This window comes from Phragmites australis, chromosome 16, assembly GCF_958298935.1.
Source record: "Phragmites australis chromosome 16, lpPhrAust1.1, whole genome shotgun sequence".
In the NCBI taxonomy this organism is placed as follows: domain Eukaryota; kingdom Viridiplantae; phylum Streptophyta; class Magnoliopsida; order Poales; family Poaceae; genus Phragmites; species Phragmites australis.
Window position 1 is genome coordinate 25,476,417 of NC_084936.1, and position 24,476 is coordinate 25,500,892.

Consider the following 24,476-nt stretch of genomic DNA (forward strand, 5'->3'; position numbering starts at 1 on the left):
CTCGAAGTCTCAACTCTCAAGCACATGGATGCTTAATATTATGTACTGCTACCTCCAATCACAAACCTCATCGTCTTGAATATATAGCTTTGATCATTATTCTTATATGATATTGTGATAGCACACTTCCAGGCAATTGAGGGATATAATTCTCGTGTTTACGATCAGAATATTATAAAAATTTGTCATACTAATGTAATGTAATCATGATCGAGAGGAGTAGCTTTTTTGTAACACAATACATGCATTAAAATGATTGAGCTGAACCAAGGGCATCCATTGTGTTGCATTGAACTTGTTCAAAATCATTCTTTCTGATACCAGACTGAACATTCAACTATACAAATCACAGCTCTGTGTTAACAAACTTCAACCAAAGGGCAAAGAAACAGAAGCTAACTTAAAAATCATGTTATATTTCTCTTTTATGTTCGTGAACATTTTATGATTTCAAGAAATCCACTCACTGACCTTTGCAAGGCTCAGTGCTTGGAAGAAGCTCTTTGAAGCAATCAACATTACACAGTCTCATTGATCTAATCTTCTCTCCAATCCTACAAAAGATTAATAAGAAGAGATTAGCACGAACTAATCACAGGTAATGCAAATGTCCTGGACCTCAGAAATTGATGTTATAAACTTGTTTGGATCAAACTAATGCGATTGTCATGCTCAAGATAAGTTATAGAGAAAGAACCAACCTATCAAAGCTTTTCCTTGGTTTGTCTGGTTGCTCATTTTCTTCCTTAATCCTCTCAAAGCAGTTGGCAGTTCTCCTTGATCTTTCTTTTTTGTATGTGCTGGATCTTGCCTTTTCTCTGCGACCTGTGCTTTGTCTGCGTCTATCTACATGTTCGGTGCTCAAGCTAGGCTGTTTATGAATTGTACTCTTCTTCTAACCTTTGTGAGGTAATGAAAGGAGCATCGTAAAGAGCTACACTATCACATAGTGTTTTGTTCTTAGCAAACAATTTTTCACTTTCAGCTGCTACTTCTTTTTCTGCTGGCAACTTTTTCAAGGCCGATACGAACTTCCCTCAGTCCATAGAGGTTCATACTTCTGCTGGCTCAGCTCCCAAAGCCGCTTTCCATAGGAGCAGTCCACAATATCATCATTTGTGCCTTGAAAAATAAGGAAAACGTTACAATTCAATGATCTGAAGCTATATTGGGAGAATCAATAACACAAAGATGATGAACGATGGAATAACACAAATATGTATATAAATAACTTACATTAATTACCAAAACAAGACATTTAACAAGGGGAATTTTGTCAATGTTCTGCAAAAGAAACAAGTGTTAGCCTATACAAAATGGGAAGTATTTCTCTTGATACTTCAATCAGTGAAGCTAACCTTATATATGTCAAACTAGTATGTTTTCTTCACAAAATACATGACACGTAAGCCAGACAGTATGGAACTGTGCACAACAATAGCTCTTTCGCGATGCAAATGAACAACTAAATTGAGGGTGGGTCCGCTACCGTTAGACTGACCATGCAAAATAATGTCTTCTTCCCTAATACCGTAAACGTCCACAAGACACTTGTATGCACCCTCTATGTCATGAAAGGTATTAGCTTCACTTGCATGAAGATGGATTTTTCAAAAAGATTGCGTCAGTAGTGCTTTTCCTAAGAAAATTAACTATTCAGAAAATTGAACTAGCTAAGACCAAATCCCCTGAAATCAAACTCACTCGAGTTGGAATCAGTTTCATGCCTCTCTCATAACAAGAAAGGACTTAGCCACTGCTATATTTAAATTATTCGAAGAATAATGTTACATGTTGCCCCTCTACTAAAGGCGAAATGATAAAGACCATGTCATTGTTCCCTCCTTTTCTTCAAACTCTAACCTTACTACCATCCCCACCCAATTTCTGGTATGAAGATCCCTCTTATTCTTAATAGGTAGTATGGACATGCACCCTATTATTAGCAGGGCATGTGCATTCAACCATTTACTTCAATATATTGGAAAGGATAGATTCAATAGAAATATGTATTTGTGTAGCTTCCTTGGTGTATTTCAACTTTGCATTTTACAGCTCATGCTAAAGAATAAAGCTCATGCTCCTAGTTCAAGGTGCATGAAAATTTTCCTTGAACATAATAGAACTAAAAAACTATGTAAGTGTTGGGAAATCGGTGTGACCATAATATCCACTAAGTTGAGGACCTATGCTATACCGATCCACATGAGTTAGTTAAGTCCCTTTTAATTTCTAGTTACTTAGTGTACTGGGTCTTTTTCCGGGTGGCAGAGCCAACCTTTAAATGGATCAGGCCAAGGGGGTTCATGGCATGGTGACAAGTGCCCCCTTCTGGAGTTTACAAGCAAAATATCTATATTCCACATTGTTCTCATTTTTTCATGGCAAAAGTATCTAGTGTCTTCATAGAAAATATATTGAGTGATGAGATGTAGGGAGGATTCTAGAAGATTGCATTGCTCTCCTTTCAACAGCAAGCATTTCCTTTGAATAACATAAAAACTAGAATACCACATAAGCCTACTTTACCTAATAGTGTGTGCTAGATAATAAATATTTCGTAAATCCAAATGTTGGTTGAATGAGCACCCTTCCATTTTCTGGGCCATTGAGTGGTTCATTCTTGCAAGATATTAGCATCATTGATGTAACATCAAATTAGCTGTTGAATTATGTCTGGGATAGTTGTTATGAACCCACCGATCATGATTTTGATTCTTGGGTCAAGCAAAGGGATTTCATGGCAGGGAACTCTGGCACAGAGGTTGCACCCAGCAAGCCCATGTTTGAGTCTACCACTCCTCTACCACATACACTCTCTCTCTCTCTCTCTCTCTCTCTCTCTCTCTCTCTCTCTCTCTCTCTCTCTCTCTCTCTCTCTCCTGGTTGGGAGGTCTTCACTGTAGTTTTCGCACGAGTATGCGTAGCAAAATAGCTAACTAAAGAAGCAAATAAATTGAAAACATAAGGTAGGATACTCGAAGACAATATAATGCTTGAGCAAGATAAACAATATGAAGCAAGTCCCGTGCTAAATTAGATTGCTATTGACAAGTGACAGTGATCCATATAAATAAGTTAAAAATCTAGCTTCCACTGGGCAGACTTCATACTTCGTAGGCTATCAAGTAAATTCCAGTGCTCTATCTCTAACTGTTGTCCTATGATTAGTTTTCTATCTACAATACGTAGTAGAAAACAAGCACAAAAACATATTGAAACCTTTGAATGTGCCGTTTTCAAGAAAAAATAGATATAAAGCCGATGTATTGTGGATCAGCCCAACCAAAGAGATAACTAATGCAGAATCAACTTCAGTAGAGTAGATAATTATTCTACCCAGAAAAGTGTCATTAACATTTTCACCTCAAATGGAGATTAAAGATAAAACAAAAAATAGACAAAAAAATAAAAAGGTTACCAAATTAAAGTTAAACAAATTGATTGTACAATGATTAAGAAAAATATCACTTTCTGCAACTACAAAAGTAGCAATAAAATTTACATCAATCAAACCAAAATCCGATGGTAAACTCAATCTTAACCAAAATAATGTGCACACGCTCTCCCATCAATCAAACCAAAATCCGATCTCCCTAGAAGAACCAGAAGCATCAATTGCACATAAACCATTAAAAAGAAATGAAATGGCATTTACAAAATACATGCTAATTCTTTTTCTTTGAGGAAGCAAAATCATATATTTACTAAATGAAGGCTCTAAAGCCCCACGGTGATCCTTAGATGAGACATGCTAAGAAAAAAGAGAAATACTAGAAAATCCCAAAAAAACATATGACCACTGATAAGGCTGCTTAACAAATCATAACCGATAGATCGGCCTAGACTTTGTAATATGCAATTGTGTGTGGTATGGAGACTAGCATCCATATAACTTAGATCTTAATTGTAAGGTACAATATCAGAATACCCTTTCCCTCTATCAACAAATGACATTAATTAAAGAGGAGACGAAGCAATCGAACCTATGTTGTGACCGCTAAGAGCCCAGCACGATGCCACAAGCTCGGCAACGGGTGTGAAAATTGCTTTATTCTAATTCGAATACTTGATTCACTTATGTGTATTTCTCTAAAAAAATCACTAATTAATTTTTCCTTTTTCCATCTCTTTCTTCTTATGGGTTACCACTTGCAACATGACCACCTCATTGAGGAATTTCACTTGAGGTCGAGATCCATTCTTTTGGCCTGTGTCTAGTAACATCTATCGATGATTGATGAATCGCTGATCTTACAAATTTGTAAGAGAGATAGATGATGCTTCGAGTAGACGAATCAAAAGAGCACAGAGAGGGATTTTTATACAGGTTCAGGCATCCCTTAGGATAATAGTCATATATCATGTTTATCTTGTATTGATCTTTGGGACTGTTACAAGGAGGGTGTATGGCTAGCCTAAATAGATCTAACCTAGTCGGTGGCTGCCTTGCAAGTAGTAGAAGAAGATCTAGCTGCGAAAGGCTTGATGGTGGCAAAGCTTCGATAGGCGTGTGATGGCTTGCTGCTCCTTCTTTCTTCCACAGGGTCCACAGGCTCCATATATATAGGATCGTCCTACGTCATCTGAAGTCTTCCTTCCCATTCTTAGAGATAAGCTTACTTGTTTACGAGATATCTTGGGTGCCCACGGGTAGTTTCTATTCATCCAGGGATCCCCTTTCCGAAGATAAAGATACACTCCAAAAATAGCGAAAACCCTAGAGTATCCAAATATGATAGTTACCTACTAGTCATCGTCAAGCCCCCACTAGTATGTGAAATAAGGCTTCAACGGGTCAAATACTTTGTCAGCAAAGATAAGCATTTTGTCCGACCACGTCATCGAGTTAGACTCTGGTTCCTGATTAGGATGATACGTCCAACCGGGCTCTGGGGTCTCAAGCTGTCTATTCGGGATTCCGAATGCCTTCGAGTTCTTAAGTGATTCCTTAAGAAGGTATTCCATCAGAGTAGGATTGTTGATTCACCCAAAAATACCATCCCGTCCTTGAGAAAGGACATGGAGGAAAGACTTGTCTCTGGCCGGGTTTGAAAGTTGGACCATCACAACGAAGATTTTATGTGGTGGTAAAGAGATTCTCTGTCTATTAAAAAGAGCTGCATGAGTACGGCAAAATAATATCCTGTCTTCTCAATTGTCCTGTGCGCTTCGAAGAACACAACGGGTAAATAGCTACATCGACTAACAGCCTCTTTGTTTGCGCAAGCTAGCCAAAAAGACACGTCCTCAATGACCGAGTGGCACTTGGGTGCCCATGATCCATTATGTGGTCGTGCCTGGAGTTAATGCTCTGAAGGCGAAGAGACGTTGTCGCCCCGACCCGTCAGCCTATAAAAGCCCTTGGGCATCGAAGCTTTGCTGCACCAATCTAGAGTACAACTACAAGATCTCAGGTCAGTACATGTGTGGTGATGAATAATGGATATTTACCATATCCAGGTACCCCAAGGTGTAATCCTCGGAGCATATGTTTATCTCTAAGAAGGAGATCCCTAGAAGAAAGGAAACTACTCGTAGGCGTTCTGTAATCGAGAAGGTCTATCTTCAATAATAGGAAGAAAGAGTCTAGAGGATATACGATATCCCCCATATATATACAGAACCAAGGGGTCCTGCAGGCAAGCCAGAATGAGTCGTCACAAACGATACAAGTTCTACAAGCCCATACAAGCAAACAGAAGCTAAGGAAGAAGTCGCCGACTAGGTTTAGATCCATCTAGGCTAGCCACACCCCCTTGTAATAGGCTCGGATCAATACAAGACAAACAGATTGTAGGACTATTATCCTTAGAGAGGCCTAAACCTATCTAAGAACCCCTGTATGTTTCCCATGTGATTCATCTACTCAAAGCATCTCCCTATTCTTCAACAAGTTCGTTAGATCGGCTATTTAACAATTGTCGATAGTTGGCGTCGTTCGTGGGGATCATGGCAAAAGGCGTTGAAGAATCTACACATGACAGGCCGTCTGTCGAAGATTAGTTTCTAACAATATATCCGTAATTGAACTGGGGTACATTCGAGATCAAAGATCGAGTAGGAAATGAGACACATGATGTATAAAGGTTCAGGCCCCAGATGTGGAGTAATACCCTACGTCCTATGTGGATGATGATGTATATAGATTGTCTCGAGTACAAACATAGATTGTCTCGAGTACAAACAAGGTGGCTAAACCTATTACAATGGAGTAGATCGTATCTAAACTAATCTAGGGTTGAATTCGCTCAGTATCTCCAAAGCTAGGGTCTGGGTGCTTGCGTTGAGTTGTGTATGCATTGATTTGTTGTTTGTTCTCCTTCCTAGGGTTCAGGGTCCCCTGACTTATAAAGGGGTCCTAGCGCTGCCCTGAGTCTACCGTAGTCGATAGGGAGTCTTCTGTCTTATCAGCCAAGGCAAGGCAGCCAAATCCAGCTTGGATACTAGTCGTACTCAAGTTGGTTAATCCGATCGAGACTTTCCTAATATACACTTTCGTGATCTCTAAGTATATCAGGTCCCGCAGATTCAGATCCACAATATTCGGAGTTTTCCATCATGTGTATGATGTACCATATCCGTATATAGTGTATTCCTTATGCGCATATACCTATAGTTAGATATTCGACATTAGCCCCTTAACTCTACTCAGCAGAGAGGATTTCCACAAGCACCTACTCAAGTATTACCAAGTTTAAGCCTGGTCAGCAAGGTAGATCAAGCTTGTAGTCCAAAGAATTGAGAAAAGAATATCATGTTCCAAGTATCGAGTGGAAATGCTATTGGATCGAGCGCCCTGCTGTTGTCTGCACTCGATACTCAAGACATGCTTGAAAACTCGACTTCTCGATATCCGTCTCTAAATAGAGTTAAAAAGAAATCTCTGAAATTTGAACCATTGGGTATAGACGCATTTAATGCACTTGAATGGGCGTGCAAAGATTCGCACGACGCCATCATCCCACCTTTCACACAGAATGAGGCGCTACAGTAACGTGAGTGATTACCAAAAAATACATTAAGTACCATCCTATTTATCTGTACAAACATGTACTGCAGCTATCCTTCATCCTCTTGCCCCTAGTCTCCTGCTTCAAGCTCTTGCCTTTCTCCGCCCAGGTATGCACTGTCACACAAAAATCTCACCCTATGTCCTCTATCCCTTTCGCGAATGGAGCTTCTCCTTCCTCGCCTGAGAAAGAATCCAACTTGAAGGCCGTCGACACTTCCCCCAAGCAACTAGACAAGATAAAGTTCCTAACCGAGGCCTAGGCGATCTCGATGATACAAGAATCGAAGCTCCAAGAACTTGAAGGTGAAGGAATCATCCCTCCTCGCGAGCCAGCCAATTGGAGGCTGTTGTTGGGTGAGGAATTCCCATCCTACTAGTTTGATCATGAAATTGTGGTGTTTGAATCATTTTTCCGCTGCGGTTTCAATATTCCCCCTTCCAAGTTTCTTCTCAACATACTCGACCATTACCAAATCGAGCTCCACCATTTAAATCCGAACTCGATCACCATGCTTAGTGTATTTATTCACCTGTGTGAAGTTTTCCTCGGTATCGCACCGAGCTTAAACTTGTTCCAGTATTTCTATCATCTAAAAAGGAATACTAAAAATAAATGTGTCAGAGGTTGTGGTTTCCAAGTGCGGAACGAAATGAATAATTTATATATCCCGGTTGCACTAATCTCCTCGTGGCACAAAGATTGGAAGAAGAATTGGTTTTACGTTTCCAACCCCGACCCGGTCACCTCTCGCGTAGTCTATAAGGGCCTTCAACCTCACCCAAATCAATCCTGGTCGAAGAAGCACCACGATTTTGACCACATTGTACACTACATCAAGAAGATTGTCGAGCTTAGGCAAAGTGGTTTGACATGGTGGTATGTGGCCAAAGACTTCATTAGTCGAAGGTCAAGCTCCTTGAAAGCAAGGGATCACTTCGCTTGAGACTATGCTAGAGACAATGATAGCTCCCGGGATGCGGTTGGATGTAAGATTTAATTTTACTACTTTTGTAGCCGCAGTCGAGCTCTTTTGAGTGACTCCTTTTTTTCCTTTAGCCCTGTCCCTACAGGACACTGCTGCTCGATTGAGAAAATTGTTTGCTGAAGAGGCACAATCATGCCCTGTTCGGTCCTACTCCCTCAAGAATCCTCGACAACCGGTAAGAATTTTCTTGGATTGAGAGAACGGTACTGATTGCTTGTTTAGACTTGACTCATCTCTTTGATTCCAGGTTCTAGCCTTCCACCAAAAGGATACCTCCTCCTCTAGCGCTAGCAACAAGGGGAAAGTACTGATCGGTAAAGAGGCTGAAGGGTCTCTTCGATTCAAGAGATCATCCTCACATCCGACCCACTGCCCCTCAAGCGTACGTTGGGAAAAGGTCAATTGGTACTAAAATCGAATCCTTAGATGATCGTTTATTTAGTTGCTATCATGATTATTGAGCATATTTCAACTGACGTTTGGTCTGTATGGAGGGCTTTACTATAGGGATCAACTGACACATCCCCACAATAACCTCCTCGAGAAACCGCTGTGCTTGATGACTCTATATGAGAGGTAACCCATATCAAGTTAGCCTCCTAACATTGATCATTCCTCTGAGGATTTACTCGATAAGTCTAGATTGATGACGAGTCATTGTGGGCTAATTTTTTGCAGGCAATGGCTTCCTTAACCTTATTGGATTCCCAGTCAAAGGGATCAGTGAAGTCCTAAGAGGGGAGTGAATTAGGATACTTAGAACTATTTTGGCTCCAGAAAATAACATAAGATAAACCTATATCAAATTCTATCTAGATGTGCTATGGGTTTATATAGCGTGTCTACTCTACTGATCAAAGTGCTTGCAACCTATCTAAGAAGGTAAATTGCAATAATGTAAATGCGGAAATGTAAATAAGGTAGAGAGAGCAAACTTGGTACAAGGATGTTTATCCCGTGGTATCGATGGTATGAATGTCACCCATAGTCAATGTTGGAGCTCCACAAAGGATATGCTTCCGATCAGCACCCGGTCACGGCTATTGAGCCGCCAAGTCGCAAAGACAAGGCCTCAACCCGGATGAGCCACAAAGCCATCAAGGTATGATATCACCACTAGCCTCTCTTCCGGTTCCTTGCCGCCGTGATCACTTCGGAGCTTGAGCCACCAAGGCAAAGGTCACCACGTTCCCATACACGCTTTTCATCACCGCTTCACACCAAGTCGGAGTGTCAATAAGTTTATCTGTGAGTCGCCAAGACTCCAAGGCACTGGCGTACCAAGAGGTACAAACTTGTATCACTTCTTAATCCACTCTCTAGGCAGCAATCACCTATCAACACACTCTCTAGGCCTATAAGTACTGATCACTCTCTGATGGTGTGCTTAATCGCCTTGAATGATCACTTTAAGCACTTTAGTAGCTTGGATGTCTTCTCAGGTGTACATGAACTTCTCAGGACTCCAGCTATATACCACATCTTCAAATGACTGAGTGGATGGGTATTTATAGCCTTAAACCCGCACACTAGCCGTTAACCCAACGGCTCTAAAAAACTGTTAACATCGAATGATCTGGTGATAACAGTAGTACTAAGGCCCTGTTTGGTCAGGCTGCTGAGAAGCTGGCTTTTGAAAAGCTGAAAACCTGGCTTCTGAGGAAATGAACTAAAAACTGAAAAGCTGGTTGAAAGGACCCTTTCTGGATTTTGGCGTGATAAGAAGCTAAAAATTTATTGCAAAAGCCAATAGCAAAAAGCCATCAGCCATCAGCCAGCTTTTTAGCCCAAAAGCCAAAAGCCTCAGCCCAACCAAACACAACCTAACACCGAATCATCTAGTAAGTAAACTCTCACAAACTAGCCATTGAAACCCTCACGCAAGCCTCTGTGAACACCGGACACTCCAATGTATACTTCTTCTTTATCACCGTACTATCCGGTGAGTTACCCTGAGCCATCCCAGTCTTTCCTTCTTCTCTGTGTAAATTGCTCCGGTGTAAGCATCCGGTATACATCACTTCATCACTGGACTATCAGGTGCCTTGAACTTCGTTCTTCAACACTTGGCACCTTCTCTATGTAAATTAGTCCTATGTTAAGCCTCCGGTGTTTACAACACATACACTGGACCTTCCGGTGTGTTGAACTCCTTCTGTCCCTTTGCACTGTTCATTGTCCAGTGTATTGTTCGGTGTAGCCTTGCTTCATCACCGGACCTTCCGCCGTGATGATCTTTGATCTTCCACGGCTGCAACCTTCTCTGGTGGAAATGCTCTGGTGTGTATTTTCCTCTAATCATCGGACTATCCGGTGGGTTGTTCTATTCTGCCTTCTGGATAGAAACACTCTGGTGTTGCCATGCTTTGATCACCGAACTATCCGGTGAGGCCTAACCTTTATTCTTCAGTACAGCACCCTTCTCTGGAAGAATTGCTTCGGTGAGCACACTTGCTAATCACTGGACCTTTCGGTGAGGTCTTCATCCCTCTCTCCTCCTTTTTTAGATATGCTCTAGTGAGTTCAACTCCCTGAACACCGGATCATCCGGTGAGTTCATTTCTCCTGGGACTTCTCTAATTCAATCAAACTTTGCCTCGGCCGTAGTTGCTTATTTATATATTGCATCCATGAAACCTACTAACATATATTCTTGACAAACATGTTAGTCTCATTGACTTTGTTGTCATTTATCACCAAAATCACAATATGGCATAATAGGGCCATTTTCGCTATAATCTCCCCCTTTTTAGTGATTGATGGCAACACAACCAAAGTAAGTGGTAAATGATAAATGATACCAAATGTAAAGATCATAAATGAGCACAAAGTCTTACCACATTATTTAGATGCATGTTCTTACTACTTAGTCTCCTTTTGTTGTGGCTCCCCCTTTTTCCATCGTCACTATCTCCCTTGATCGAACCATGCAAGAGTTTCTTCTTCTCCTCCTCCTTTGTCGACTTTGGCATTCCTAGATATCTTGCTAGTTGTTATAATCTCCTCCATATTATTCATCTTGCAAACTTGCATCTTGCTTTGGTCATCAAAATTCTCCCCCTTTGTCAACAATCTCCAAAAAATGACTATAAACACATGTTGAACTCAAGGGAAAAACATTAAAGTACATGGGAGAATGCTTCACAAATCATGATCCAATAAAAGGATATCAATTGTATGAATATCACTACAACTAAATGATATCAATTGTAAACTATGAAAGCACATGGATCATAATTTATGAAACTCACATAATATAGTCTAAACTCCTCCTATATGTATCCATACATACAATGAGAAAGAAACATATGCACAACTAGATAATATGTCAAGATATGAAGTTTAAGCTATATTATGTATGGAGGTAGTTTAAATGAATAAAAGATTTGATAATGATACCAATTGAAGCATTTAAGTATTGCATACCTCCGGGGATATATTGATTGTTTCATGAGACTACAAAAGATACAACTTGCAACACATGTTAGTCTCAAAATCATAAACTATAGGATATACTCTCCTAAATGTGTGCATACAAGTGTTGAATACTTGTGAGATATATATGCACTTGTTATTGATAACAATAGGGATTTATCCTATATATTGGATCATGACACATAAACGATACAAAATTGTAAAACTAGTGTCATATAAAGAACCTACAACTAATAAACCATGTGAGTTGCTTATTGGTTAGAGAGAAACACAAGCAAACTACCATATGAAAAACTTATACTAGGTATTACAATAAATTGAAATAGGCATATGCAATCCTAGACAAAGCAAATGAGCTAGACGCAAAATGAAACGCATGAACAAGAATCTAGCTACACTTATCTCTTTTACCTTTGATTGGGGATTTGGATATGTGATGATCATGATCTTAATCAATGCGCCCATTTTGTATACTTGGCTTCTTTTCTTGAATCTTCACTTTATTTTGTAAGCCAAACCTTCAAATCCCCACAATCGCATTAGGCTTTAAGTGTTCTTTGGAATCCAAACTGATTGGGGCCCATTCATGTTGGTGATGACTTTTTTGGACACCTAAATAGGTTGGTTTCACCCCTAATCCTTTCTTCCAACTGTGTGTGTAACCACCTTGCCATTGTTTCTCTTCTTGAGCTTGAAGTGGTTGCTTTTTATCTTGTTCTTGTAGTTGGGCTTGGTGTAGAGGTTGGAGATCTTGTTGGAGAGATTCACATCTTCTTCTTCTCCTTGGTCTCCTTCTTCACTTGTTTGCATTGGAAGGACTTGTGGCCTTCTTGATGGCATTTGAAGCATGTCACAGTTGACCCCTCTACAAGATTATTCACCATGAAAGCACGGTTATCTTGAGGAGGTTGGACATGTCCTTTGCCCTTTAATCCTGCCAAGTCTTGCTTGAGCTCATCTTTCTCTTGTGCAATGAGGTTGTTAGGTGATTCTACAATAACATTTTCAACACATTTTTTATTTCAAAGAGGTGAGCTAAATATATCAATTAAATCATCGTAAGAAGTAGAAGTATCTACCTTAGGATTTAAATTAAATAAAAGGTAGATTGCTTCAAAGAGACCTTAGTTCGAGATTCAATGTACTCAAATTTAGCCTTAAACTCTTCATGCTCCTTGTTTAATAAATTGAATTTTCTCAATAATTGTTCATAATTAGAAACAAAGGTAGCATGAATGTTATTAAGGGTATTGAGTTTCTTAAGTTCTTTAGATTGTTTCTTAAGGGCCTTTTGTTGTTCATTGATCAAATGAAAGAGTTTATCATAGGAGGGAGAATCCTCATCGGATTCATCATCACTTATATCATTATACATACCTTTGGCCATGAGACACTTATGAAATGGCTTACGTGTCGACTTGCGTGATGTTGACTTGTGTGATTACGACCTTGAGGAAGAGTTTTTCTTGGAGGCGAGGATGGTGAAGTTTTTATTCCTTGAGCTTGACTCTTCATCGTCACTCACCCATCTTTCTATACTTATGAATGCCTTAGCTCTTCCCCTTGTCTCCCTCTTGTTCTTGATCTTCTTCTCCTCCTTCTTGATATGATCAATTGTGTTGACCAAGACTTCAATGGAGATAGGATGATCAACTTTAGAATTGATCCTCTTCATGTTCTTCTCTAACTTTGAGAAGAGCTTGACCATCTTAGAATCAATTTCTTCATTACTTGATGTGCTTTGATCATCTTTTTCATAGCTTGAGATTGACTCTTGTTCTTATCTCCTCATCCTTGCCTTCATGTGTTGATATTGAGCTTGCTTATTTATGAGAGCAAGGTTCTTGGTGTCAGATGAGGAATAAGCTTCCACCCCTATGTTCATTGTTATCTCATGGACGGTGATCTTGCCAAGCACTTGACTTGGAGTCATTTTCTTGATGTCATTGTTGTTGTAGATGATGGAGACTATTAACTTGTACTTCAAAAGAAGAGCTTGAAGTATTCTTCTCACCACTTGATCATCTTCAATTGGTGTCAAACTAACCCATTGATCTCATTAACAAGAATGTTCAAACGAGAATACATATCATTATCACTTTCATGGGGTAGTTGCTTGATGCCATTGAGCTTAGTAACAAGCTCATGATTTTCTCATTGCGCACATCCTTTGTGATTTCATATATTTCGATGAGACTAATCCAAATATCATGTGCATTGGTAAGAGAATAAACATGATTAAATGCATCAACACATATATATGATAAAAAGATACTCTTCGCCAATGCATTTAATTTCCTCTCCTTTTTGATGATGCGAGGTCTCATCCCTTCCTCGATGACTCTCCAAACATCCAACCCTCGGGCTTGCAAATAACAAGTCATTAGAATTTTCCATCGGGGGAAGTTTGTGCCATCGAAAAGTGGAGCACTGTGGGAATCCATCCCAACCCCGAACGTCACAACTCACTAGGTAGTGAAGCCTAACCGATCACAATGAGACTAATGCTCAAATACCACTTGAATTTGCAAAACCTTATAAAAGGTGTGAAACCCTAACACAAATTCTAGAGCTAGATGTGAGCCATATCTCTGATACAAATTGAAGGGATCGGCGACGTCCTAAGAGATGGATAAATTAGGACACTTAGAACTATTTTGGCTCAAAAAATAACACAGATAAACCTATATCAAATTCTATCTAGATGTGTTCTAGATTTATTTAGTGTGTCTACTCTAACAATCAAAGCGCTTGCAACCTATCTAAGAAAGTAAATTGCAAGAATATAAATACGGAAACGTAAATAAGGTAGAGAGAGTAAACTCGGTACAAGAATATTTATCCCGTGGTATCGATGACATGAATGCCACCCCTAGTCCACGTTGGAGCTCCACAAAGGATATGCTCCCGGTCGGCATCCATTCACGGCTATGAGCCACCAAGTCACAAAGACAAGGCATCAACTTGGATGAGCCACCAAGCCAAGGGTCGCCTCCACTAGCCTCTCTTCCGGTTCCTTACTGCCGTGATCACTTCAGAGCTTGAGCCACCAAGGTAAGGGTCTCCGCATCTCCATGCAAGCTTCTCATCGGCGCTCCACACTAAGTCGGAAGGTCAATAAGTTTATCGGTGAGTCACCAAGACTCCAAGGCACCGACGTACCAAGAGGTACAAGCTTAGATCACTCATTGATCCACTCTTTAGGCAGCAATCACCTAGCAACACACTCTCTAGGCCTATAAGCACTAATCACTCTCTAATGGTGTACTTCATCGCCTTACATAATCACTTTAAGTACTTTGGTGGCTTAGATGTCTTGTCAGGTGTACATGAACTTCTTAGGACTCTAGCTACATACCATACCTTCAAATGACTGAGTGAAGAGGTATTTATATCCTCAAACCCACGCACTAGCTGTTAACCCAACGGCTCTAAAAAGCTGTTAACACCGGGTGATCCGGTGAGAACAGTAGTACTAACACCAGATCATCTGGTGAGTACACTCTCATAAACTAGACGTTGGAACCCCCACTCAAGCCTTTGTGAACACCGAACACTCCAGTGTATATTTCTTCTTTATCACTGGACTATCCGGTGAGTTATCTTGAGTCATCCGAGTCTTTCCTTTTTCTATGTGTAAATTGCTCCGGTGTAAGCATCCGATGCATATCACATTGTCACCGGACTATCAGGTGCCTTGAACTTTGTTCTTCAACACTTGACACCCTCTCTGTGTAAATTAGTCCAGTGTTAAGCCTCCGGTGTGTGCAACACATACACCGGACCTTCTGGTGTGTTGAACTCATTTTGTCCCTTTGCACTGTTCATTATCTAGTGTAGCCTTGCTTCATCACCAGACCTTCCGGCATGTTGATCTTCGATCTTCCATAGCTGCAATCTTCTATGATGGAAATGCTCTGGTGTGTATCTTCCTTTGATCACCGGACTATCCGGTGGGTTGTTCCATTCTGCCTTCTAGATAGAAACACTGATGTTGCCATACTTTGATCACCAGACTATCCGGTAAGGCTTAGCCTTCATTCTTCAACACAACACTCTTCTCTGGAATAATTGCTCTGGTAAGCACACTTGCTAATCACCGGACCTTCCGGTGAGGTCTTCAGCCTTCTTTCCTCCTTTGTCAGATATGCTTCGGTGAGTTCAACTCCCTGAACACCAGACCATCTGGTGAGTTCATTTCTCCTGGGACTTCTCCAATTCAATCAAACTTTGTCCTGCCTGTGGTGGCTCAGGCTGCCTGACGATGAAAGTGAAGGGAGTCTTTCTAGCTAATTGTCCATGATCCTTGACTCAAAACATTTTAAACTTGATCCTTGGTTTAGGGATGTCTGTAAACATTACTATTGTTTTGCTTGCCCATTATGCTTTTACCACTATTCCCTTGTTGATGAAATAGAGTTAGCACAAGTAGATACAAAAACCGATTAGCACATGCTAGAACCATCCTCAAAACTTATTTATCAAATATTCGTCAATACCTGAAAGCTCAACTAGATGTACTATTAGATGCATCTGACTTCGAGTAAGCACTTGAAGTAGTCGAAATAGTAAGGAACAGAAAACTAGTACGAAACTAGGAAAAAGAGACAACGTGATGGTTTTTTGAAAACTTTTAGCCGACTTGCGTATTTGACCAGCGTGCGAACACAAACTCAATAGAGAACACATATGGAACCAATTAGAACTTAAAAACCTTGTTGACCGTTAAGCTTGAGATGTCTAACAATCTCTTATGTTGTTATGCCTTATGAGGTGTAGTTGTTCATCATCAACCCAACACATGCCTCTGTTGGTTCTATTCAATGCAGTCGATGCATAGCTAGATAAACTTTTGCAAAAAATATGCATTTACAAAATATGGTATTACTATGTAGCCCCTGACTCTTTGGTCGAGGAACAGGTTTCCCGATCGGAGAGTAAGAAAGAACATATATGTACCATCGAAAGTATATGATGTAGCTCTCGACTCTCTACTCGACGACTAGATCGAGTGGAGAGTAAAGTCACAGTATTGAAAGTATACGATGTAGCCCCCAACTCTATGCTTGATATGATAATCAAGACAGAGAGTATAGCTGTAGCATCAAAAAATACCCGACATGGCCTCTGACTCTTCGCTCAATAATTGAGTTCAAGTAGAAAGTAGAGCATCAGCGTTGACATTAAACAATGTAACTCCTAGCTCTCTAGTTAGCATGATATTTAAACAGAGAGTGAAGCATTAGCATTAAAATTATGTGATGTAGCCCTCAACTCTCTGCTTGATGACTGGATCGAGTGGAAAGTATAGTGTAAGCATCGATTTATTATTCTCGACTACATGCTCAAAGGCGTAAACCTACTGTCATATGGTTGTGGTTATGTTATGGTCATCGAGTGAATTCAAACAATCGGGTAGGTGAACATTAAAAACCCATTCTCGTTCGTGCTCATTTTCACTGCAACCTCTCACTTGTCGTGTCATAATGACGTAATAGCCCTCTACACGGAAATTGGATGCACCATAATGCCTTGGTAATGTCTCGGCTTTCGCCCGACGTGTCAGCATTGAATCATTGTGCACCCGAGGTGATCCCAGAATTTCAATCATCGTTATCAAATCTTGATGGCTCCAAACCTTTTTGTTTGACCCGGTCTCATGACTAGAAATAGGGGGACCCGAAGCCATTCATTTTCATCCCAATCTCCTTTCATTCTCCCTGTGAATCACTCAGTAGAACTTGTAGAACTTGAAACAATGGCCTCCACTCCATCGTTGTCTCCGGAGTAATGTCCAGAAACCGAGTAGGATCTCTCACCCCACAGCCTCTCTCCATGGTTCCGCCAAGAGTCATCATCGTTTCCTCTTATGAGGAGGAATCGAGTGAGAGGCCTAAGATGAGAGGGAACAAAATGTCCATTGGAAGTCATTGACCCTTCACTTGGCACCTCTAGCGCTTCCTCGATGCTGACACCGCGGAGCGAACGGTGCAGGAGTCAGCAACACGGGCTACATAAGAGGGAAATGTCGATGGAGGTGATCTTGACAAAATCATCGACCAAGTCACTGATGAGGTCTTCGGCAATGAAACCCTTGAGCCTCCGGTGATGAAGAAAGCTCAGTCGTCTTCTCTGTCAACAACCGCCATATCGCCTCTGCGTCCCGTGGAGGGTCACTCGGCATTGCCCGCACTAGTCAGCAACTCCAGCAAGGTCTTTGCCTCGGCCACTCTCCTTGGCTATTAGCTTCCACCCCAAGGAGGAGCAAAAGAGGTTCCTCGACTCGTTCGAGGGTAAAGAAGGGTCCACATACTTCTGAACTCTTGGAGGTGGTGGATTTTCACTATTTGCAAGAGCTAGGTGAATCCTTTCTGTCAACTTTGCGCTAGCTACGTAGATTAGAAAGAGACCTATGCAATAGGATAGTTAGTCTAATCAAAATGTAATCGACTTACATTTAACTTACCTTATCTATTAATGAAACTGTCAGAGTTGATCGATGTTCCATGAGTTTTTGAGTTCTTCACCATTTGGAGTAGATAGCCATACTGATCCAGGTCAAGTGACTTTGACTAATATGTAGGGTCACTCCCACTTAGGTGATAATTTATGGCGCCTAGCCTGTTTTTGCACCTTTCGAAGAACAAGGTCCTCAGCGGTGAGTTTCTTAGGCTGGATTTTTTGACTATGATATCTACGTAATGCTTATTCATATTTTGCTACTCGTATGGACACTCGATCACAGTACTTCTGGAGTAGATTGATGTCGTCTACTCATAACTGCTCTTACGCCTCTTACGAGTAACTTTCCACTCGCGACGATCCAAATTGTAGTTCAGTTGGAAGCACTGCTTCTGCTCCGTAGACTAAAAATAAAGGAGTTCACCAGTGGCCCCATTAGTCAAGGTATGAACGGCCCATAGTACCGAGGGAAGTTCCTTCATCCAGCCTTTCGAGTAAGCTTTCATCCTGTTGAAAACCTGAGTTTGATACCCTGCAAGACTATATCATTAGCGTGCTCAACCTGACCGTTACTTTGAGGTGAGCTACTGAAGCGAAACAAGTTTTTATGCCAGATTCTTCACAGAATGTAGTAAAGGTCGTGCTTCTGAACTAGCTACCATTATCCATAATTATTCGGTGCAGAATGCCATATCGAGTAATTATGCTCCTCATAAACTTCTTAGCCACTTCTGCGATTATCTTTCCCACAGGTTTGGCCTCGATCCACTTAGTGATCTTGTTGATAGCAACGAATAGAAATTTGTAACCACCTTGGGCCCTTGGGAGCGGTACCAAGATATCCAAGCCTTAGATGGAGAAAGGCCAAGAAAGAGGAATTGTTTGCAGAGCTTGGGCTGATTGAGTGGTCTGCCTTCCAAAAAATTGGCAGCTTTAGCACTTTTTTAACCAGCTCAGAAGCATCCTGCAGGGCAGTCGACCAATAAAATCCTTGTAGGAAAACCTTTCCAACCAAGGTGCAGTAAGATGCATGATTACCACACGTTCCACCATGGATAGCGAGCAATATCTTATTTCCCTCTTCCTGAGTGGTGCACTTCATCAAGATTTCATTACTCCCTTTTTGGAAGAGCTTGCCACCTACCAAAGCATATATCTTGGACTTACGAGCGATTTTCACTGCAAACGCATCATTGTCGGGGATTTCTTGACCTTTGAGATAGGCTCAGAATGGGGTTATCCAAGTTAGTTCGCGTTCGAGTAGTCTCGCTGAACCGACCAGACTGCTGGCCATGTTAGGCAGCATATGCGCTCGAGGCTATCGAGACAGATGGCTTGAGGAGTTTCTCGATGAAGACTCGTACAATGTGGGAGAACGAGACAAAGTGAGCCTGGCAAGTTCATCGGTGGTATAGTTGTCGCCTCTCTAAATGTGCGTGACTTTCAGCCCTTCGAACTTTTGCTCGAGCTCTCGTACTTTGCTCATATAAGCTGACATATTGTCATCTAAGTATTGATACTCCTTTTGCACTTGGTTTATGACTAGCCGTGAGTCCCCTTTCATGAGTATCTCCTGATTCCAAGTGATCTAGTTATGCAGAGCCCGTTTACCAGTCCTTCGTACTCTGCAATATTATTGAAAGCTTTAAATTCTAATTGAACAATGTACCTAAGTTCAGCCATTGGAGATTTGAGCGATGCCAGCCCCCGGACCTTGAAGTGTAAGCGGTCTATCAAAGAAAAGCATCCAGTGATCCTCGGCCACGTTTGGCTTTGCTTCCTCAACATTTGTCCACTCGGCGATGAATTTTGCTAGTACTCCCGACTTAACGCTTGTGCGTGGTACGTAATCTACATCAAACTCATTGAGCTCGACCACCCATTGCGCGATTCATCTAGTAGCCTCCATATTGCGCATAATATCATTCAGTGGATACGTCGTTACGATGGTGATCTTGGGCGCTTGGAAATAATATCGTAGCTTCCGAGAAGTCATCAGGACTGCATACATCAACTTCTGAACTTGCGGGTATTGTAGCTTAGCATAATGTAGGACTTCGCTTACGTAGTAAACCGATTTCTGGATCTTGGCCTTCTTCTCGGGGCATTCCCGCTCGACCACTAGGACTATGCTTACAACTTGTGGGGTGGCTGCAATGTATAAAAAGAGCTCCTCTTTTTCATTAAGCGGGATTAGAATTAACGGAGACAATAAATACCTTTTTAAGTCTTGAAAAGCCTTTTCTACTTCTTCTATCTACTCGAACTGGTCATATTTCTTTAGCAGCTTAAAGAAGGGCATCCCTCGTTCGCCCATCTTGGATATGAATGGACTAAAGGCTGCTATGCATCCTGTCAGTTTTTAAACTTCCTTCAGTGTCGGAAATAACCGCATCTGGTCGAGAGCCTCGATTTTGCCCGATTGGCCTTAATGCCTCGACTTGACACTAGGAAACCGAGAAGCTTGCTGGACGGGACGCTGAACATGCACTTCTCGGGGTTAAGCATCATACGATACTTCCTAAGGTTACCAAATGTTTCCTTGAGGTCGTCAATCAATACATCTTTGGTTCTAGATTTCACTATGATATCGTTGACATAAGCTTCAATGTTGCGCCCAATCTGGGGATGTAAACAATTCTAAATACATAGTTGGTACGTAGCACCAGCACTCTTGAAACCGAAAGGCATCATTACATAGCAAAATACACCAAAGGGAGTAATAAAAGCAGTTTTTTCTTCATCCTCTATCCACATGCTAATTTGATTATACCCCGAATAGGCATCTAGTAAATACAATAATTCACAACCTGCTATAGAGTCGACTATCTGGTCGATATGAGGAACGGGAAAAGGATCTTTGGGATAAGCCTTGTTGAGGTCAGTAAAGTCGTCACACATTCTCCACTTGCCGTTGGCTTTCTTCACGAGGACTGGATTTGCGGGCCATGTAGGATGACAGACCTCTCGAATAAAACCTACCTTTAGGAGTTTACTGACTTCCTCCTGGATGTCTTACTTCATATCCTCCATGAATCTTCGCTATTTTTGCACCACAGGTTTGGCGCCAGGCTCCACAGGTAGTTGATGCTCGATCACCTCCCTAGCGACTACGGGCATATTGGATGGTTGCCATGCAAACACATCTTAATTTACCTAGAGGAAAGTGATGAGCTTGAATTCCTATTTGGGATCAAGGTCGATCCCTATCTTGACCGTCTTGGCTGGTTTAGACGGGTCAAGGCGCATTGCCTTGATGCCACCACCAACCTTCTTGTCCTTAGCATCGTCGTTGTTCTCACCTTTGGCGGTGTCATCGGACCTCGAGGCATCAGCGAGGCTCACGAGCTTGGAGCCCTTGACCTTGGTGGTGGCTTGGTGCTTTTGGAGCTTAGACTCCACGCCTCTTGAGGTAGTTGCCGTTTGGCAGAAGTGTTCGACCATATCCAGGCTCTGCTTATCGCACTTGACTCCTACACGTTGATCTCCTTTGATGGTTATAACCCCATTAGGGCTGGGATCTTGAGCATCTAGTATGTGTAGTGCACTATGACCATGATCCTGCCTAGCATTGGGCGACATAGGATCATGTTGTAGGCTGTCTCGAAATCTGCAACATCGAAGGTTAGTTTCTCTATATGAAAGTTGTCAGGCTTGCCGAACGTGACCAGCATCTCAATCTGGCCAAGGGGAATGGTCGATGAGTTTAGAGTTATACCGTGGAAAGGCTCAGCTCTTGTCTTGAGCTCTGACCTTTGGATCCTCATCTTGTCTAACGTCTTGGCGGAGATGAGGTTGAGCAAGCTACCCCCATCGACCAAAGTCCTAAAGACTTTGATGTTGAGGATAGTAGGCTGGACCACAATTGGATACTAACCAGGGTGTGAAACCACAGCTAGGTGGTCAACTTGATCGAAGGTGATCAGGACTTCCGACCACTTGAGGTACCGGGGAGGTCCGGTTAGAGCCAGGTTGACCTCCCTTTCGACTGCCTTGTACTTCCTCTTGGACTCATATGAGGCAGACCCTCCGAAGATCTATGCTAGGCTCGAGTCGACCCTGTAGAATTTAGGCTCATCATCCTTGGCATCTGGCTTGGCCTGTTAGCTATGGTAATCAACAATAGTAGCCTTAAGCGTATCGCGAGCTTCTTTTTTGTAACGTGACACTCGTCAAAGTCATACTGCTTGGTTCGATAGATGGGACACCACTTCCCGCCTCCACAGCTCAGGACCTTATTATCCCTAGTGTTGTGCGACTTGCCCCTATCAACCGCAGCTATGGTCGTGTTTGGACCCTTATGCTTGTCACCAGGTTTGTTCTTCTTCCCCTCATTTTTTGAGGATTTTGTCTTGTCCTTTCCAGACTGAGGATTTTTGGCCTATGCCTTAGCTTCAGCATGCTTTGCAGACTTACCGGCCAGCTCAAAGAGTTCTTTTCCTTGACGCATCATTTGAAGGCAATGATCGACCTATCAGAGATGTCTGGGATCGTATTGTGCCTGTCGCTGAACCTATGAATAATGTCTTGAAGAGATTTGTTCTTACCTTGATTCAGCTGATGGAGATCGTCTTCCATTCCTAGGCGCTTGAACGTTCCCTGGAAGTTGGCGATGAACTGAGCCTTTATCTCAACCCACGATCAGATCGAGTTGGGCGATAGGTTCAACAACCAAGACCTTGCAGATCCATCAAGGGCGGTCAATAGGTAATTGGCTATTACCCTGTTGTCACCACAAGCCGCTCGAATAACAGTGGTGTAGATCTGCAACTATTCATTGGGATTGAGCTTCCCGTCGTATTTCAGGATCGAACCCGCTTTGAACTTCTCGGGCTATTGTATCGACCATAGCTCAAGTGCGAAGGATCGGACCCGCTTTGAACTTCTCGGACCATCGTAATGGCTTGCTGCTCCTTCTTTCTTCCGCAGGGTCCCCAGGCTCCGTATATATAGATGACTTACGTCTTCTAGAGTCTTCCTTCTTGTTCTTAGAGCTAAGCTTTCCTGTTTACGAGATATCCTTGGTACCTACGGATAATTTTCATTCATCCAAAGATCCCCTTCCCAGAGATAAAGATACGCTCCAAGAATAACAGAACCCTGGAGTATCTGGATATAGTAGTTACCTACTAGTCATCATCAGCATCACTAAGTATGACACCAAGAGCCCTTGCTTGGAGGGCCACATACAGCTCCTATGGACAAAGTTGATGGAGAACAATTTCCATTTAGTTGTGGGTCACAGCTTTAGATTAGCAATATATTTAGTTCCTTTGATAATTTACCAATTATACAATCTATCTATAAAAAATAATTATATACACAATTGCTGTCAGAAGGAGGTGTTTTCAATATTAAAAATAAAATTTGCATTTATATTTGCAAACATAAAAGGCGTAACTTAAAAAAAATGTCATATACCTTTTCAAATTATAATTAAACCTTTTTAAAATACAACTAATTTTTTAACGACGATTGCTAGCACATGTAGGTGCATGAGTTGAATGAAAGGCATCAATGGCTCGATGCTAACGCTTTTGGGAAGAGGATAAAAAGGCCATCAATGCAAATCTGCAACACTTCACCACACTCAGAAAAAACAGTACGGAGCACCTTATGATCACCTGTATTCATCATATTTACTTCACCAATCAAATATTAAACCATTAACAACAAAAAACAACTGCACTTTTTATGTAACCGATCAAGGCACGCCCATTCTAAATGGTCAAACCATAACCCGATCAGATTGTGATCATTAAAAAAATACTTTCACAGATCATTTAGAAAAACATTTTTTTTTCACAAGATCGCCGTCCAGTAACCAAAGCAGCAAATTTTGTTCACCCAACCAAGTCAAAAGTACCCAAGCAATCAGTCGATCACACTAGCACTTCACTTACCCCATTAGGTTGACGCAGAGGGTGACGCTGAGCTCGATGAAGATCCGGTACATCTTACCGATGTCAGCGTTGTTGTCGTGCGACAAGAGCACGGTCAGGCTTGGTTTGGGGCACCGCACGTACATATCGATGATCTCCGTGTCCCGCCGCATTCGCACATGTCTCACCTCCACACCCACCCTCCATGGCACCCCATGAGCCGCACCCTCTTCGCGGTCACCTCTGCTGCTGTGTCTATCGCCCCCGAGGCAGCGCCCGCTGCCAGCGGCTCCTCATCATCCACGCCATAAGACGACGGGTTGGGAGGGAAGAATGTCATCTCGGAGACCACCGATGATGTCACGCCACCCATATCCGGTGACCTCAGGCCTCCGTCCACCACGGCATTAGGGCTTTCTCCGGCAGGGGAGGTGGAGGCACGACAGGGAGGGGCTTCAACTTCAAGATCATATTCTTTTAGAGGCCTAATTGGGAAGTTGACACCGAAGGGTTGCTCCAAAAAGGGGCTATATGTAGTTGTAAAGTTCTTCAAGGACCTGAATAAAAATAGTCCACACCTCGGGGGGTTTTTCGGAGGGGAGGGAGGGCCGGAGGGGATTAAAGAAGGCAATGGCGCGAAATTAGGGGAGGAGTTGCCGCACCTGAGAATTAAAGGTAAGGGTTGTCACGTGATGA

General features: G+C 41.9%; 1 pseudogene; it reads right to left on the minus strand.

The window, feature by feature from the left end:
• Nucleotides 1–346: 346 nt before the first annotated feature.
• Nucleotides 347–24,153, minus strand: LOC133895167 (uncharacterized; annotated as a pseudogene).
• Between the last annotated feature and the right edge of the window lie 323 nt (nt 24,154–24,476).